We start from the raw sequence: 19747 nt of genomic DNA, 5'->3' as shown, positions 1-19747 counted from the left end.
TCGTTGTTTCCAAAAAGCTAGCAATCATGCATATGCAGTATCCAAAATTTTCAGGTTTCATAATTCGTAAAGCCAACATCCTGTGCCAAAATTGCACTCCTCATTTAAGGCAGGCGACATTAATCGCCATATCAGAAAGAACGGGCCATATGCAAAAAGCTACTTATCCTATTAGGTCCGTAACCCTAAGCCAAAATTGCACTCCTCATTTAAGGCAGGCGACCTAGTATCTAATATGGGGCCCGCCTTTTTGGAATAAGTATATTTGGATTGGGCTTGAAATGGGATAAGCCACGAGGCAGCAACGTTTCTATCTAAAGCTGGCCTACTCGTATGTTGGGTAATCTCAATTCGATGAATAAATAAATAAGTATTTTAAATTACTGACTTGAGGGTGCAAGTCTTCTGTCAATATGGTGTTGAACCTATTGTGATTATATTTTTGCCGATCTTCCACCGTTCAAAGATGGCGCCTGTACTTCTTAGTAAACACACGTGACCAAAGATGCGGTCACGTGAATCGAATTGCGAGGCATTTTTTCTTTACTTAAGACCGTGACGATATATCAGCTTTTCTTGTAAGTCCACATACGGGACGATTAGTGCAGGCGTCAACATTGACAAGGTAAGTGCTTGGGATGGGTGGGGGGCTGCTTAGCCTACCGTTGTATGTAGCTCCCCAATCGCAGGGTTAGATACTAGGTCCCAGTGTTGCGTGGGTGATGTAGTAACATACATACTATTTTCCGTGTACATGATCCTAACTGTGATGTAACCTTAAGGTATTCTTTGGTACTGTCATGTAGTTTCCAACTTTTTGTGGGTAAATGGGCCATAAGGATTTGCTTTTACTGTCGCTGTCATATGTATAAGGGCTACAGACCTAATGGGAAAAGTATCTTCTTACATTTGGCCCGTTCTTTCTGATATGGCGATTAATGTCGCCTGCCTTAAATGAAGAGTGCAATTTTGGCTAAGGACTACAGACCTAATGGGATAAATAGCTTTTTGCATATGGCCCGTTCTTTCTGAAATGGCGATTAATGTCACTTGCCTTAAATGAGGAGTGCAATTTTGGCACAGGATGTTGGCTTTACCAATTATGAACTCAGAAAATGTTGGATACTGTATATGCATGATTACTATCTTTTTGGAAACAACGGGGGGCCTCATGTAAGCACTTATTCTCTCCCTTCAGGACTCGTGATCGCGATTATGGCACTTGAAGTTTCTTAAAGTTTGAAGAGATTAGTGAAGGTGGATTTGAATGTGAAGGTAAGACGATGCATTTTGTCTCACCTTACTTTATTTTTGGCCATAGTTAAATCATATCCTGTATTATGGATAGGACTGGAGTTACTGGTGGTTAAGATTGTTTTTGATGAACCATATGTATCATTTTAATAGCAGCGCTAGTGGAAATGTTCAAGGATATAGTGGCATTATCTTATACTCAAAGTTTCCTTTGCGGCTGGGACCTGGTTTTTAGTTTTCCAACGACCCATCTGGAAGTCTGTAGGATGTCGTAATTGGTACATGATTTTTGGTAAGCTTTACACTAGTGTGTGGCTTATATCTGGTTTTAGGATGGTTTTGGTACAGCATTTGAATTTATATTAGGTATTTTACTTTAACCAGATGAGATTAACATTGACGATATGTGTTGCAATATTGTGCTGATTACTCGATGACTAGAGCTTTGACCTTTTTCCAAATTAGAATCCAGGTCTTCAAAGAATTCTGTAAATGTATAAATAAACCTTTTGGGATCCACTGACGGTCGGACACCGATTGAGTGAAACGAGACATAGACATTCTTAGTGAGACTACTTGATGGTCTATTCATGAATAGTTTGTTGTGTATTTACTCACTGTATTCAAAAGAGGAACATTCTTCTCTCTTTTCCCTTTGCTCTTTTCCTTCTCTGTTTTCTTTTATCCTTGGGATATCTGGTATTTTTCAATTTGTTTGCACATTGGTCTCATTATTTTACATGCGCCTTTTAATTTGCACCCTTTGGTGTATATCTTCTCTAAGACTTTTGAATATAGGTTTCTCTAAGTATCCAAAGTAGGCCTGGGCGGTAAATTCCATTCCGCTCGCCGAATTTGGGTAATTTCGCGTTCCTGCGCGGAACGTGAAATTGCCCAAAATTCTGCGTTCCGCCACTTCGCGGAATTTGTTGCTTGTTCCCGTTCTCAAAATGCGTGTTAGCGAGATATTTCCCCCCGAGCACGCAAACAGCGAATGCAAACAGTAAAAAAACATCGTGAACAAGCAATTCCACGTGTTTGCGGAATTTTTGCGTGTTCACTGAGATTTTTTACCGTTTCGCGGAGATTTGCGTAACGCGACTACGCAAATTCTGCCCACCCCTAATCCAAAGCTTTTATTTCTATCGTGCGTGACGAAAGATCAGAAATATTTTGAGCTTCCTACTGCATTAGTAATATTGATTTGATCAGAAACTTATTCATATTGATGCTTGTGGATTAGGTTTAGGATATAACTATATATCTAATTGTTTCCCCTTTTTATCTGTGCTAATAGCACTTTTATGTATGGATATAAATAATGACCGTGGAATGTTTTGAGATTTCACTGTTACTGTTCTGTTTTGCCGTTCCTTCAATGTTATAAATTTATATGTTTTATATGTTGTTATATTCAGTTTTATATATATGTCGTCCATTTTTGTCAATTTGTCAATGTGCTGTTTATGTAGGAGAAATACGGGTCGATTCCGATTCGGGAAACAAATCCGTTCGACAATTCGTATTCGTAGCTGTTTCCGTACGAATCGTCCGAATCCGTCCGAATCGCGTAGTACGATCCGTTGCGCAAAAATACGTCCGAATCATTGCCAACCGTACGAAAATCAAGGGTAAATCCGTGCGACACTGACCCGCACAGTGAACCGTATGATTCGTAAAAAAGCCGTACGACCCGCCAAGTACGATCCGGACCGGGGAATGAGTACACGATTCGTACGGTAAATGTCGCGTATGAGCAATTTGTACGGAGGGCAACACTATCACATATGCATCGTACCCCTAAAATCAAGGGGTGTATGGATGGGGTGTACGCACCGTACACCTACGACCTTGGGGTGTACGAACCAAACCCCTAATGTCCGTACACCTACGATCATGGGGTGTACACACGGGGACATATGCACCGTACCCCTGAAATCCAGGGGTGTACGCACCGTACCCCGATGCACCGTACCCCTGCAATAATGGGGAGTACGCACCATACCGTTTTGTACGCATTTTGAGGCAAAATCTGCTTTTACGGACGTTTTAAGCTCCCATAGAAAAAGAGTCATACGGAGTGTTGTCGATACGATTCGTACTTGCTGGGTCAGAAAATGCAGCTTCGATCCATACGGACAGCGCGTACTGTGCGTTCCGAATGCGATTCGTACAGATTAGTGAGTTGTACGGTCTTCGGAACGATTCGTATGGAGAACTGCTTTAGGTACACATCGTACTACATCGTACGTACAAGTACGGTTCTGCATACGATTCGTACGGGAAAGAAGCACCGTACGGCTATTCGGAGGGCATTTTACCGAATCGGAATCGGCCCCTTAGTGTGTTTTTATTTGTGTACCTTTTTCAGCCCTAACGAAGTTCCTTTCGGAACGAAACGCGTTGGCTGATGTCCGAATTTTAAACTGAAAAATTTAAATAAAGAATATATTTTGGAACATTTTTGGAACTATTTGACTTTATCCGGATGCACCGTCCTTCCACTTGTGAATCTTCTTATCTGGTCTCCAGTTGAGTATAAGTGGGCCATACTCTGGATGTGATTGCACGGACAATATACAACGTTTTTCACTTAAGAAACTGATATGCTAAGCCCTCGTCAGCCGCACTTTGGTTTTTTCATTAAAAAGGATACATATTTACATGGTGGGAATGGAAAAACCCACAATTCAGGGGTTGACTTTGGAAAAAGGGATCTTTCTACTTGTATGTTTTATTATTATTATTATTAGTGGAGAAAGAAAAGAAAAAAAGTTTAATTTGCAAATGCACAAAGATCTAATACTTCTTGTATCATTTGTCCGCTCAAACTGCAATGATAAGTGTAGGCCTGAGAGCAGAAGTCAGCCTGGGACCAGGGTTCAATTCCCGACGCGGCAGGGTCGTGGACCTTGGTCAGCGGACTCGATAATTCTCGCTTCGGTGCTTACTCTAATCAGGGGTTCCACTCGGCAACTCTGGGCATTAGCTTGCCTAATCTCCACAACGGCCCCACCAATTCCGGGGATGCCTGGCTCCACCTTGGGGACTCCCAGCAAGGGACCATCCCACAGGGAAAGCCAGGACGGGTTCCCCAGAGTTATACAGCGCCGGGACGCCCCGTTGCTGGGGCAGCTGTGCGCTTTACAAGTATACTACATTATAGGTGGTGAAGAATTCATGGAAAACTATGATTGCATTGGTTATTTGCATTTTCCTCGCATTTATTACTTGGATAATTTGTGTAACCTGTACTAGTTCTCTTAAAATGCTTAATCTTTGTGAATTCTCTTATGACAAAGTTTGTCGAAATAAAGATACAATGAATGAATGAAGGATTTGCATATATGTCCATTTTCTCATTTTCTAAATCCCGTGTTAGAAATCTATACAAAATGGAGAAGTAAGTCTATGAGTCGTAGAGTTTCAACTTTTACAGAGATGTTTGGAAATTGACCCCACTCCTCTCTGTAAGAAGATACAGCACCCACATTTGTAAACCGATTGAGGAAAATTGTTCTAAGAGCAGGCACTCAGAAAAGCAAAGGGAAATCTTTTACCTATTACACCCATCACAAAAACAGGCATACATACTCCAGGCATCAACTTTAAGTTGTGCCCACGAGCACACAAATTAGTAAAGTAAAAGAAAAACAAAACGTATATGTCAAAATGAAAAAGGCGATTAACACCTAATTACCTGGTACCTAGTGCAGTAATGCCAGCAAAATCATAGTGTGAGCACATTCTCAGACTCTTGATTACCAGAAATTGCACCACACGTTGTAAAACTCTGAACCTCAACAGAGAAAATTACATCACAGGAACATTGACCTGTCTGGGATAAAAAAAAATGTAAAACTTGTATTTATATTAGCAAGTGTAGTTAGTAAGCGGTCATTTAAAACAGAAGCAACCGACTTCTAAAAGTAGCAAAGGTTCAAAGCATTTCGAGTTTTCAAATATGCAATTAGGTTGATTACATTGCAAGAGCTAATAAAGCAATCCACAGGAGTTGCAAGAGGACAATTTGTGGCATAAATAGCTAATCTATTGCTCCCGGAAATTCACTTCTACTTAGTGCCCTACTATCAAACTATACTTTAGGAACAGCTAAAATATGAGCTATTTGCCAGCCTGCCTGCTCCACCCATCCACACCAATAGACTGAATTTCAATGGTCTTGGAGGAAACTTACTCTAGAATAACTCTGCTCTATTATTAAGGGCCCAACCACACTGTAAACTGTGAATCATAAGTGCCACCTTAATGTGTTTTAAACTGTATAATAAATTACACCTTCTGAAATTGTGTGTAGTGCTGTCGTAGGTTAGTGAATAAACTGTACAATTATAATTTTATAGCACAGCTAGTACTTCCCAAAAACTGCAATATAAAAGACAGATTTGCGTATTGCAAAAGTAGAAGAAATAAACAATAAAAAAAAATCAGCGCAGAATTGATCAATTCTCCATTAAGCAACCAAGGGGTAGATTTACAGGAAACGTCCCGCAGCGGCAGAGGTATCACTTTGCCGCATTTTCTCGGACATGTCGGCTTCCGCAGCTAAAAGGCAGAAAGAGTTTGTAAAAATGTTACATCTGTTCAAGAAACAGGGGGCGCAGGCAATGATTGCCCAACAGAGCAAGTTAAAAGTGCTTGTTAAAGGCAGATTTCACATATTTTGTATTGTCCCAGAAGCACAGGAATTACTGCAACAAATTTCGATGGATAAATCCTACTGGCTTGTAGACTCCATAATGTCAAGATAATGTCATAGTGTTAATGTTTTGAGTTTACAAATGTTTTTCAAAATGTTTTCAATTACTTGTTCTGGTCTCTTATCCTTGGTTCAGAAATTATACTTGAATACAGAAGCCAACATTATCATTAATGCCAAAGAGGTAGGCCAAGTCAAGGTTAAACGGGGGACTAGACAAGGCTGTCCATTGTCCCCGGTGCTATTCGCCTTTTTTATCGAGCCATTGGCGACAACCATTAGGAACAGCATGGATATCTGCCCTCCACTCCCAACTATGGCAAAATTGAAATTATATGCCTATAATTTCATGCTCATTATAAGGCCTGAGAAGGAGGTTCAGGCAAAAGCCTTTGAGATTTTTGAGCAATTTGAGTTGCTTGTCAGATATAAAATAATTTTTAAAAAAACAGAAATTATACAGTGTGGTGGTGCACCTACGAATTTACATCTCGATATTCTCCCTTGTCTATACAAAACCAAAACGTTCTCTGGATGTTTACTTTACGGCGCGAATTTCTGAATTATACGATTTAAATTAAGCCCCACTTCTGCGAAAAGTCCAGGATGTATTCTTCCGATAGAATTCTCTTCCAGTAACCATTTTGGGCAGGGCTGCATTGATTAAACTGTCTGTTCTTCCGCTGTTTAATTTCCTTTTTTCTGCGATTCCATGTGTTTTAATGACCTCTTTTTTTTCTAAATAAGAGTCTATATTTATATCTTTTCTGTGGGGAAAGAAGGTCACCCGAATTGCACTTAGCACTTTATATGAGGAGCTGGAAAATGGTGGATTAGCTCTCCCAAATATCAGGGAGTATTATTTTGCATATTTTACACAATATATGTACAGATTTAAGCTGGAACTCCAATCAGGTCTTTTTATTATTTATTTTATGAACCTATTCTGCAAAGAGAATAAGATCCACTGCCAACTAATAATTGTTAAATCTCTTAAATTAGTACGGTATAAGTGTATACAGTGGTTTTTCCATAAACGCCAGGGCTTTCATAGAAGATATTCTATCCCCGCAATTAACTCCTCAACTCGATTATCTTGTCCTATTTTACTATCTGGGATTAGCGATTCGTAGGTAATTCCACAAAAATGGGTCAGGGCTGAGATTTTTTAAGGAATGATAGATGGCTGAATATAGCTGAAATGTCTCATTTAATTCCAAATGACTTCCTTCTCCTTGGGTCATATAACACTTTTAGTAAGTTCCTGAGTAAACTTGATTTGGTCCAGATCATCGAATGGAAATGCTTAGTATATGATCTTTTAGAAGATATTGCATTTAAGAAACCTGGGTAATGGAAAAAGCGTTTAGCCTCTATCAAGAGTATCGATCTGAAGGGGAAGGCCATAACAAAATGGGGAAAACATGAGGAGATGGAAATCTCAGCAAGTATGTGGTCAGTAGTTAATAATCTCAACTTTAGTACGCTAAGGGGGGCTAATTGGCGAAGGATGTTATTTTTTAGTAAATGGATACTTTAAAGAACTACACTTTTTCTATCTAAGGTTTACCCTAACCAATCTGGGCAGTGTTTTTGTTGCCTTAACCATCCTTCAGCCAACTGGACACATATCATATTACAATGCCCCTTGATCCAGAGGTCCTGGAATTACATTTTTCACTTTTTGGAAGCCGAATGCTTAATTACATTAGGTTGGAATACTTGGCTGATAGTGTTTGGCTATGACCCAGACCTTCTTCTTTCAGACAAGATGATCAAATTATTATATATTTCAATGGCTGTCGTCAGATCACTTTTGCTTCGGAGATGGCAATCGGATCTTATACCAACTAAAAAGGAATGGGTCCGGAAAATGAAGCAGGTTATAAAAAGTGAACAAGCCTATGCACTGTTTATTGGCGGACTTAAGAAGTTTGAGAGGGTTTGGGCAGCCTAATTTGATTAAGACCTCAAATTCTAGCTTATATCTCAGGAGGTATTTTCAACATGTTCGACTTCTATGTATTGTAATATCACCATTTTAATTTATTATACAACATTTCATATTTTCTTGTAACATCGCTACGTTAATAAAGACAGGATGAATTAGTATTGTGGCCATACTTGCTGATTTCTCTGTATATCCTTAAGATTTTTAAGGTCTAATCAATTGTTGAGTTTGTGTTAATCATTGGCAGTGGATGCTGTTCCAAGATATTATATGTTTTATTTTTTTAATACTGGCTTATATGTTCATATTGTCTATCTTTTATTGATTTTAGGATCCTCTGCTTTCCTGCAAATCGGTGCTATTTAACAAATGTTGTATCATTTGACATAGTCAATGAATTTTATGGATGTATGTATGGATAAAAAACTTCTTGTTATATGGATTTCCAGAAAAAAAATAAAAAAACATTTTTAAAAGAAGGTGCCGCAGCATGGCACTGCAAGCCCTTCGGCTGCGCCACGGTGCTGCACTTTCAGAGCAAGGGAATGCAACATATTTACAATGGTATGTCGCATTCTTGTGCTCTCCCCTGCGCTGATGCACAAACAGCTGCCATGCGTCATGGGGAGATTGTTTTTGTGCAAGAGGGGGCTCCTTCCTGCATGACAACAATCACTACAGGCATTTTCTTCTTTCAATGTGTGCTGTGGAATGCAGGACGCATTAAAAGAGGAAAAAAACAGGGAGAAATTAAAACATTTCTCCTCATTGCGCCTCGCTACGTCACCCATCGTAGCATACTGACACATTTCCAGATTTACGAATCTTCGTAAATCTGGAAATGTGTTTGGTTCCATGGGTGTTGCGTGGGAACACCCACAACAACACCCATGGAACGCCCCTTTCATGCAAAGTGCTGCGTGTGAAGGGCCGTATTTACAAGGAAAAGGAAAGCCACGCAGGGTGACTTTTCCTGTCCTTGTAAATATGGGGCATTAAAATGCGCTGCCAGTGCGTCACAAACAGTGACATACTGTCAGCGCAAGGGGCTTGTAAAACTGCCACCACATTTTTTTTTACTTGTTTTTATTGCAACACCGCACAGCCATCATTAGAAATAATCATCAGAGGAAAGTGACATGCTGCCCATGGGACTGTTTCGCAAGCTACATCATAACAAAGCAACCAAAATTAGATTTTTCTTTACTTATGAGTTTAACACAGTATCCAATTTTTCCAAACTGATTTTGTTCCATAGTTTAAGAATTCTTCCAACATAAGGCGACCACAAAAGATAGCCCTTTTGCCCAAACCTATGAGATGAGAGGAGATGAGAGCACTCCTAACCCAAAACTTTCATATACATTACATATATTATTAATCTTCCTGTACCCAGAGCTGGTAAAATCACAGTTGACCAGGCAGATTTGCCTTTTGTTCTGAAAGATGTGGCAAACATTTGCTTAATTTCTGTACATTCTAGAGCTCATGTTCACCCAGTGCCAAGAATTTAAAACTCTCTAGGCAGTCTAGTAGTGAAGCCTTGCTGTAATACATGTAATCTTTTTTTTAACCCTGTACGTCATGAAAGCATACCCTTTTTAAACCGCTGCTCACCTAAGGTTCCACCAATCAGGGTAATTTTAAAGCACTGTTTGATTTTCCTTATTTGAACTGATACCAGGATAAAATACAAATTGCATGGAACTATCACTATCTTGTGGTACAAAGAAATGACACAAGATTAAATATGTTTTTACCTACCCATGTCTGAACTGGGGCAGCGGAGTGAGCAAAAGAATGATGATGGATAAAACCCAGGTCAGTTGACTGGGGGTGAGTGCTTGCATTGTTCAACACTCCACCCATCATCCCCTTTGGTTTTGCTTTGTTCGCCCTAAGTTGGCAGGGTATGCCTAGACGTGGGTCCCTTGCTCACTTTGCCACTGGATTCGAGCTAGCCTGGCTGATGACGGCTTATTAGCCAAAAACCAGTACCAGGATGCTTGTTTCTGGTCAAGGGGAAGACATGGCTTGGCAGTTTGGGCTGGACTGTTCCCATGAGGCACAGGTTCAGACTGATTTGCATATGGCCATGTCTGAACTGGGGCGGCGGAGTGAGCTAAAGAATGATGATGGATAAAACCCAGATCAGTTGACTGGAGGTGAGTGCTTGCATTGTTCAACACTCCACCCATCATCCCCTTTGGTTTTGCTTTGTTTGCCCTAAGTTAGCAGGGTATGCCCAGACGTGGGTCCCTTGCTCACTTTGCCACTGGATTCAAGCTAGCCTGGCTGATGACGGCTGATTAGCCAGAAACCGGTACCAGGATGCTTGTTTCCGGTCCAGGGAAGACATGGCTTGGCAATTCAGGCTGGACTGTTCCCATGAGGCACAGGGTCAGACTGATTTGCATATGGACATGTATGAACTGGAGCGGTGGAGTGAGCTAAAGACTGATGATGGATAAAACCCAGATCAGTTGACTGGGGGTGCGTGCTTGATTGTTCAACCCTCCGCCCATCATCCCCTTTGGTTTTGCTTTGTTCACCCTAAGTTGCCAGGGTATGCCCAGACGTGGGTCACTTGCTCACTTTGCCACAGAATTCAAGCTAGCATGAATGATGACGGCTGATTAGCCAGAAACCGGTACCAGGATGCTTGTTTCTGGTCCAGGGAAGACATGGCTTGGCAGTTCAGGCTGGACTGTTCCCATGAGGCACAGGGTCAGACTGATTTGCATATGGCCATGTCTGAACTGGGGCTGTGGATTGAGCTAAAGACTGATGATGGATAAAACCCAGCCCAGTTGACTGGGGGTGAGTGCTTGCATTGTTAAACACTCCGCCTATCATCCCCTTTGGTTTTGCTTTGTTCGCAATAAGTTGGCAGGGTATGCCCAGACGTGGGTCCCTTGCTCACTTTGCCACAGAATTCAAGCTAGCATGGATGATGACGGCTGATTAGCCAGAAACCGGTACCAGGATGCTTGTTTCTGGTCCAGGGAAGACATTGCTTGGCAGTTCAGGCTGGACTGTTCCCATGAGGCACAGGGTCAGACTGATTTGCATATGGCCATGTCTGAACTGTGGTGGCGGAGTGAGGTAAAGAATGATGATGGATAAAACCCAGATCAGTTGACTGGGGTTGAGTGCTTGCATTGTTCAATACACCGCCCATCATCCCCTTTGGTCAGACCTACAGACTACATAAAAGGACTGAATCTGATAAATTGGATACTTTTGCTTAATAAAGTGTTTTCATATGTTATGCATAAGATGATTCTAGGAATAAATGATTGGATATATTCAATGCCTTTGATGTACTGCATATAATTTGAATGAAAATGAGAAAGTGGTGTATGATACAATTTTAAGAAAATTAATTTAAGTGAATGCTCCTGTCCGAATGGAGATGTCTAGAAGATCCATGAGACCACATTTTCCCCTCCAGAGGGCTGATCTCATGGGGAGGGGGGCATGCTGACTGTTTATAATCTTTTGTGGCACACTCTCAGCCTTCTACGGGCCGGTTTGTGTCTCCACCTAGGCCCATAATAGGGTGTGGGCAAAGAGGCAATGTGATTTCTTGATTAGCATGGGGCTGCGCTACCCATTCAAATGAGGGAAAGCCCTCTCAGACTAGCGCTAGTACACTATTACAGAAGGAATATATGACGTTACATTGCGGTGTTTACACAGCGATACCTTTACAACGCAGACATTACAACGCAAGTCGTTGTAACGACTTGCGTTGGAGGGCGCTGGACTTAGGAATAGTATGATTTACTATTCCAACTCCAGTCTACGTACATTAGGGAAGGTGTTGGAATAGCAAATAATACTCTTCCTTAGGTTAGAGCGCCATCTACTGCAAGTCATTGTAATGTCTTTCGTTATAATACCCGCGTTGTAAAGGTATTGCGGTGTAAACACAGCGATGTAACCATTGTTTCCCTAACAGAAGGGGTCGCCCAAGTGTCTGCCAGCCCTTCTGTAATACCATAGTGCCCTAGGGGCTAGTTGCACCCCCGGGGCACTATGTATAACGTTGCCCCGGGGCACTATGTATAACATTGCCTCGGGGCACTATGTATAACATTGCCTCTGGTCTGTGAATGGATTTGTGGTCTGTTGACTTGGTGATTTGCATGCAGGTTTTCAGAATTAGTGCTTCATGAATGAGAATGAGTTTTCACAAACAGGTGATTCCTCAACATGCGTGCATTTATGTGAACTGACAGTCTGTGAATACAAATGCACTTTACTGAATTTGTAGTTTATAAAGTCTCATGCTCATGAACGACTTGAAAAAGGGTGAGATTCAAAAGTTAAAAAAGCACTGGCAAAGCCAATAGGTCTCACCTTTCTGAGACCTATTGGCTTTGACAATGTTTTTTTAGTCATGTTGTAAAGCACCAGTGCAGCAGTACAACTTGGCTGAACGTGTTAAAAAAAGCGATATGATACGGTCAATGCTGACTGCGTCAAAACAATTTATTTGACTTTCAGCCATGCTGCAGAGCAGCTGCGCTGCTTTACAACTAGTTATGTTATGTTACGTGTATTTGTAACTATTACAGAGATGCAGCAATTTCACCATACAACCAGCACTAAAACCCCCCACAGAGTGTGGTCAATTCATCAAAGTAGTGTGCTACAACAGACTACACCTCTGCAGCAAAGAGGTGTAATTATGGAAAGAGCCCATGGTAATACCAAACAAAGCTTGATGCACTTGCCTGGAGCACAGAATCAACTACAAAGTTATAGAATTCCATATATCTCCAATCTTTAATTGTATATTCAAAAAGTATTTTTAGTTTATAAAAAAGATTGAACAATCACATAATATACTCATTGTAAAATATTGATAGATGATAAACCTTATGGTTTGTCTTGCAACTAAGTCTGTTTGTTGGTTCCGACATCGGGGCTACCTATCCCATATTAGGGGGGTCTCTCTCGTAACACTATCCTGTTACAACTCCACTTACCTTGTATTTTTGAAAACTATTACCATCCTTTTCCTGCTTGAATCAGCTTATTCAAAGACATAGGTTATCTAGTAGATTTATCTATCCCTTATCGGGGGGGGGGGGGGGGGTAATCCAGTACTACTGGTTGGTACAGCACCACTTATTTAGTATTCTGTGAGAACAATTCTACCTTCCATATTCTTGGTGCAGCTAACTATAAGCTACTAGGCTATTGATTGTTAAAAGCACCCACCTATGGTCTGATCGTCCCTTCCGGGCGCCATTGACCTATATAGTTCGGTTCATATTTCAAGGCATGGGGAAGTCTTGTCTAAAGACGAAACATGTGCTGGCTGTTCATATACTATTCTGGCTGTGTACCTATCATATTGAGACATCTACCATTATTTTACAATGTGTACTGTTTACATTATATGATTGTTCCATATTGTATATGCTAATAAAACCTTTTGAATATACAACTAAAGATTGGAGAATTATGAGATTCCATAACTTTGTAGTTCAATCTGTACTCCAGGCAAGTGTATAAAGTTCCGTGTATTTGTTTTTGCTACCACTCGAAAGGTATCCTGTTTCTGAGCAGGTCCATGGCTTGTCATGCCAAGGGTGGGTGGGGGGGTTAGTCAAAGAGCCAGGCCTTCTACCTCTTGCGGAATTCTAGAAGCCTCAGGAGGAGTCTCTGATGTGAAGAGGTAGGTTGTTTCACACTTTCAGAGTGTTGTAGGAGAAGGGCCGACCACCGAATTTGGTTCTGTGTATGCATGGGATGTGTGCGAGTAGGAATTTGGCTTGATGGTTTGTGAAAAGATACCAACTATTAAGGTAGGCTGAGCCCAAGTTGTGTAGTAATTTATAGGTGAGTGTGAGGAGTTTCAACTTTGCACGTTTGTAAATGGGCAGCCAATGGAGATCCTTGGGAAAAAAACAAACGTTGATAAAGCCAAATAGGCCTATTATTTGGTTTGTCAATGTTTTTTAAGACATGGTGTACAGAAGAGCGACTGTTATGGAGCATGGATGGGAGTAATTTAAAAGGCTCTTCACGCAGTGAGTGATGGCTGCATCACAGTGCTTTTCTTTCTACTTTCACAAAACTCTGGCGTCTGGCACTTATTCTTTTACAAAATAAGCACTGGTAGATAGGATGTGTCCATATGTGTACCTAAAGTAACTGAGGCCCCATATGTGCGTCCAATCATGAGGGACATTAAAGGAATCTTGAACATATCCGGTGTCTCGCCATAATATTTGCAAATACTACAGTTGGCACTAATGAAGGATGCCCTAATATTTTTATTAAAAATGTATTACTCCATAATACACTTATGATTTTGGTATGCAGTTTATTGATAATCAGTTACCGACCCTGGAATGTTAAGCTGGCATTAGGTGAGATTTGAACTCCTAGCCTGCCAATAACAACAGATATCAGCGGCGAGTGTGTTACTCCCAGACCCATATTGAGTACTCGTGCGGTTCAGCACGTGTCTGTCAGTACGTGTGTGGGGCCTCTAAGGACAGCCTACCCAACCAATGGCAATTCTTAAAAAAATGTCAAGAGCCAGTGGCAGATCAAAAGTCACATTTTCCATACTGTTTAGGTATGGTGTACGTTCATAGTAATATACTGGCAACATGAGGTATCTCATAGCTGATGCTGTCTATAGGTAGCATCTAAAAAGAGAAGGAAATTGCAGAGACATTGACTCTGCTGGAAAAGCTCCAGCACTCCAATTGCATGCAAGGTGTGGTGTAAAATATTATGGACATGTTTAAAAGCCCCTTGCGCAACTGGTGCATCACTTTTTTTGACGCACCTTTGACGCAGTGTGGTGCTCCAAATTTACAAGACCTTGTAAAGCCATCCCTGCTTTCCTTTTTGTGGCCTTGTAAATACGGCCCCTTTTCACGCAGCACTTTGTGTGAAAGCTGCGTGCCATGGATGTTGCTTTGGATGTTTCCACGCAACACCCATGGATTCTGCTGTATTTCCTGATTTACAACATTTTGTAAAAGTGAGAATGCAGCAGAATCCTACGCCTCCCCAGTGGAGGTGTAAAGAGCTGCAACAAGGAGAAATACTTTTATTTCCTCGTTTTTTTCTCTTCTATTCATGCTGCATTATGCAGCATGCATAGAAAGAGGAAAACACCTCACACGATTGTTTTTGTGCAGGAAGGTGTCCCTTCCTCAATATTCTCCCATCAACACAGGCACCCTTGCACCTTAGCGCAAGGGTGCCTGCTTTGGCACATGGCAGCCAATTCTGCGCCAGTGCAGGGGAAAGCAGACTGATGTGACATATTGTTGTAAATATGACGCATCCCTGTGCTTTGAAAGTGACGCCACGCAGCGTAGCCAAATGGTTTGCAGTGCTGCTCAGCGTCACTTTCTTGTAAATAAAGCCCATTGTGTTCTAAAGTATCCTGCATGTGGAATTTTACACCTTAGGTCTAATCTCCAAAATCAACGATTCTGATGGTAATCTTCAATATTGGCCAACAGCAGATATCAAGAGAAAAAGAGTGGTCAACAGAACTAATTTGGTACAATAACTTTGCCCCACCATATACAAATATACCAGAAGGCAATTCAGAGAGTGCTCAGGAGAGAAGAATGAAGAGGAACAGTCATCTTCGCAAAGACGGCATTCACCTCACCTTTGGTGAAGAAATAGCAACCAGAAGATTGGAAACTGGTTGTTGGCTATTAAGGTGTGTGACAAAAAGTGCAGAAGATATCCTGTTTTTTCGCATTTTTCGATCTCAGTTTGGAAATTCCTTTTTGTGGAATATAGTTTCAAGTTTAGTATTTTCTTATTGATTATTTTTAATGGAAAAAAATACAGAGGAAAAGCACTAAAGATGTTCATAACTACTTTTATTGGTTTAAAAATAGGCGTATCTTACAGACTCCTGCCTATATGATTGAATTCAGAAGTCGAGACTCGTCAATATACATATAATATTTTGTATATAGAAGCATTCTGTTAAGGTAATAACATTGCACTTTTAACAACACTCTGGCTTACCTACACATGATAGCAGAAACAATAGTATATCGTTTGTGTCAGACTGCACCATAGACCGAAAGCTGTATTGAGAGCAAGAGATCTGGGCACAGGACAGGGAACAGGCAAGCCAATTGTTAGCTATATGGATCAGGGTTTGTGGTCTGGGGACTGAGGGCATGGCATGAACAAAGGCCAAGTTCTATGTCCTAATCCCACTCAGTATGGCCGAAGGGTGTGGCCAACGCCAATACGCTCTGCCCAATGCCCAATATGTACAGCCAACAATGTGAGCAATTCTTTCTGAGGGCATATGCAGACTGTGAGCAGAGAATAAATGAAGGGACCAAAGTATATAAATGAAAAAAATAAAATTCACTGGCAGATCGTTGCTAACAGAAAGTTATGGGTCTATTCTCAAATGAGAATATAATGTCTCTTCTAATAAACTGTTGCAATACTCTTGAAAAACATAAAGTTGAAGGTAACATTACACCTAAAAACCACTAGAAATTATGAATTATAGCCAAGGCCACTGGAATTATGCGGCAGAGGAGGGCCAAATTATTCGCAGGGCCGAAAAAAATTATTAAAACAAAGTGACGTTATGCGGCATAATGAGGCACATTTTGTCATAGTATTACTTTGTCATTTTGTCATTTTTTTACACTTGTTAATAATGTCTGGCCATTGGTTGCACCTCTTTTTAACACCCAAATATAGCAATAATACTCCAGTGAACCTTTTCAAATGGCCTTCCACCGCACTGCAACACGTTTCGTTGCATTTTTAGGAAATTTTGAACCTTTTCAGCGAGAAATAAAGGGCTTCATTTATGAAAAGTGTCACATCGCTGCGATAAAACAGCAATGCAATACTTTTCACTACCGCTCCTTTTGACACCATGGATGCGCCGTATTTAGTGTACGGCGCTCCATGTCGCAAGGATTGACAGGTGCATTAGGAATCCTGATGTATCTGTCGGTGCAAACCTCAAGCATTGCTGGAGTTGTGTCGTATGCATGACGCAACTCCAGCAATGCATGGGGAGGCCTATGCCTATTGCATTGCACCACCCTTACACCTGCTATGAGGCAGGCATAAGGTTTTGATGCAGTAGCATCCCAGAAGTGGTGCAGTGAAATCTGGCAGATTTCACTGCACCACTTCTACGAGGCTTTCTTGCGGGGGAACTCCCACCCTGCATACATTATACCTGATGCAGGTATAATGTGCCACAGGGGTTTACAAAGTTATGTATCTGTCTAGATGCGTCATTATGTAACTATGTCGCAATATGGCGCATTATTTATACTGCCGCTGTGTCACAAAAAGTGACGCAACAGCAATGCAAAAGTGTTGCAAGGGGCTCATAAATAAGCCCCAAATTTTCTTTGTGAAAATCTGCAGATTATGCAAAGGGTGATGTATTCTGTGAGAAATAAAACTAATCTATAATCATGCGAAAATCGCCGGGACCGCACAATCGCATAATTTCAGTTGCCCTGGTTAGAGTAGATCCCTGTTATGGTTTGAGTCAAGGTATTAGGACAAATACATACATTGATAACACTCTTACATTTTCTGCGTACAAATACAAGTATATCCACTGTGGAATTTTTAAAAGCAACTTTGCTGGATATAGCCAATAATCATGCCAGACTAGAAATTGGCAAATTGAGCAAAGGTTGAGCCCAGAAGAGCCAATCAAGATCCATGCCCATTTGGTTGCTTTCTGTTTCTCCTGAAAGTCTAAATATATAAAGTATTATCCTTTCAAACCTCATCAGACACTGTCTGGTAAAGCAGATATCTTAAACACTACAAAACTTATTAACCCCATCACAAAAAAAGATCTGTTCTCACCTGAATTCTAGACTTGTGATAGTTTGCATTCAACTATTTTTGCTGTTGCAGGAGGAAAACAAATTGTATGAAACATACAATGGAAACTGCTACTTTTGCATCTACCAAATAACTTTAACTTCCCTCCACCCAGAGTGAGCAATGTGCTCAAACTGGAAATAGAGAAACCAGGCTGGGCGGGCCAATAAGACACCGAATATTTGTGCAGAGATGTCAAATAGTGCCAAAGGCCACATTCTGTGTAAGAATTGTGACTAACGTCTATCAACCACCTCTCATTAACCTAGTGTAAAGTTGTATAACACTTGCAGATTATTACTCGCACACATGTATTCACTTGCAACAGTGTTCCAAGGTAGCCACAAGTTAACATGTTCGGCACAATACAAAACATGCTTCAGATCTTAACGGATAGAACAAAAGCTGTCAGTCTGGCTCCTTACTGCTCGAAAGCCCGCAAAGTCACCTGCGGAGTGCCTCATATATTCATCGCTACGCCCCACCCTCTTCAACACATACATGATCCCTATGGCCAACGTCATCCGTAAACACAACATCAACATCCTCTACTATGTCAACAACACGCAACGCATGCTTTCCCTCTCGGACAAGTCCACAAAAACAAGAAACAAGTTCACCACCTGCATGCCAATGACTGTATGAAAGTCAACTGTCTCAAGCTCAACAACAAAATAACAGAAGTATGTCATGTATGTTTGTAGAGCATGATATCACCCGAGAGGGTATCCTCGTGCTGAGTGAGCTTTGTCAGAAAGCCCTAACTATGGGACTTCAACTAGTGCCCCGCAAAACTCAGACCCACACCCAGCACTAACTCCAGGAACCTCAAATGATAATTGACAGCAAACTAGACATGACCGCACAAGACAACACCATCACTGCATCCTGCTTCCATGCCTTTCACACCATGAATATGCTTAGGAAAATCTTCAAGTGGCTCCCAAGTAACTCTAGAACAACTGTCACTCACGCCCTTTTCACCAGCAAGTTGAACTACTGGAACACTTTCCACACCACGAACGCCAAACAACTCACTAGAACACTACAAGCTATCCAGACCTTGGTAATTCCTCCTCTGTCCTCAACCTCCCACTCAGAACTCATTCCAAACTACACCTCAGGGAGCTCGACTGGCTCCTGATACATAAATGTGCTTATTTCAAAGTCCTCACACACACATTCAAGGAACTACACAACTAAGGCTCCACCAACCTAAACACTTGCTTCTTCCTCCAACCACCCAGACACCTCCAATCCGCAGGACTCCTACTCGCCCACATGCCATGCACATACAGAACCAGATTTGGAGGATGGGCGTTCTCATGCAACCCTACTAAAGCACAGCACCGTCTGCCACTCCGCGTTAGAGACCTCTCCTCTCTTCTTGAATTTCACAGGAAGATGAAGACCTGGCATTTCAATTAACCAACCTACCATAGGTAGGCCTAAGCACACACGCCTGCTCAGCACCAGGATACCTGGGCAGGTGATAGTTTGCTTTGCAAATACAAATAACATAACATCAAATAACAAATATAACATAACCTAATAAACCTGTTATTTCCTGTACATTCATTTTCTATTTTAAATCTGTGAACTCTGTGTTGATTTTTTAATTTGTTTTCTTTATTTATCTATAGATTTTGTTTATTTATCTAGCACACACTACAGACTTGTCAGAGTGCTAATCTTGTACTGAGAAGAGGAAGCAAGATCAAGACCATTGAAGCAGGGTCTATTTTTCTGAGGAATAACATTGTGAGGCTTTCCGGGAGTAGACTTCGGTCTAATATCCAAAGGCAGGGTATTCCAATTGTTATATATGACTATTTGTAGAGCACATATCTCAGCCAAGAGGTTATCCAGGCCCTTGGTGAAGGCTGTCAAAAAAGAACCTCTGCTCACCTTTGCACCTCAGGTGCATG

The 19747-nt window shown here is 41.2% G+C and overlaps 1 long non-coding RNA gene across 1 annotated transcript in view; it reads left to right on the top strand.

Annotated features, from left to right (window-relative positions):
* Positions 1-514: 514 nt before the first annotated feature.
* Positions 515-19747, top strand: part of LOC144817894 (uncharacterized) — a 187868-nt gene continuing 168635 nt past the window's right edge. The window contains exons 1-2 of the long non-coding RNA XR_013606995.1: positions 515-625; positions 1199-1275. This is a non-coding gene — a long non-coding RNA (uncharacterized LOC144817894). The remainder of the gene's footprint in view (positions 626-1198; positions 1276-19747) is intronic.

Source organism: Lissotriton helveticus, chromosome 2_1, assembly GCF_964261635.1.
Source record: "Lissotriton helveticus chromosome 2_1, aLisHel1.1, whole genome shotgun sequence".
Classification (NCBI taxonomy): domain Eukaryota; kingdom Metazoa; phylum Chordata; class Amphibia; order Caudata; family Salamandridae; genus Lissotriton; species Lissotriton helveticus.
Note: the sequence above shows the minus strand (reverse complement) of the source record. Positions and strands in the feature narration are given on the sequence as shown.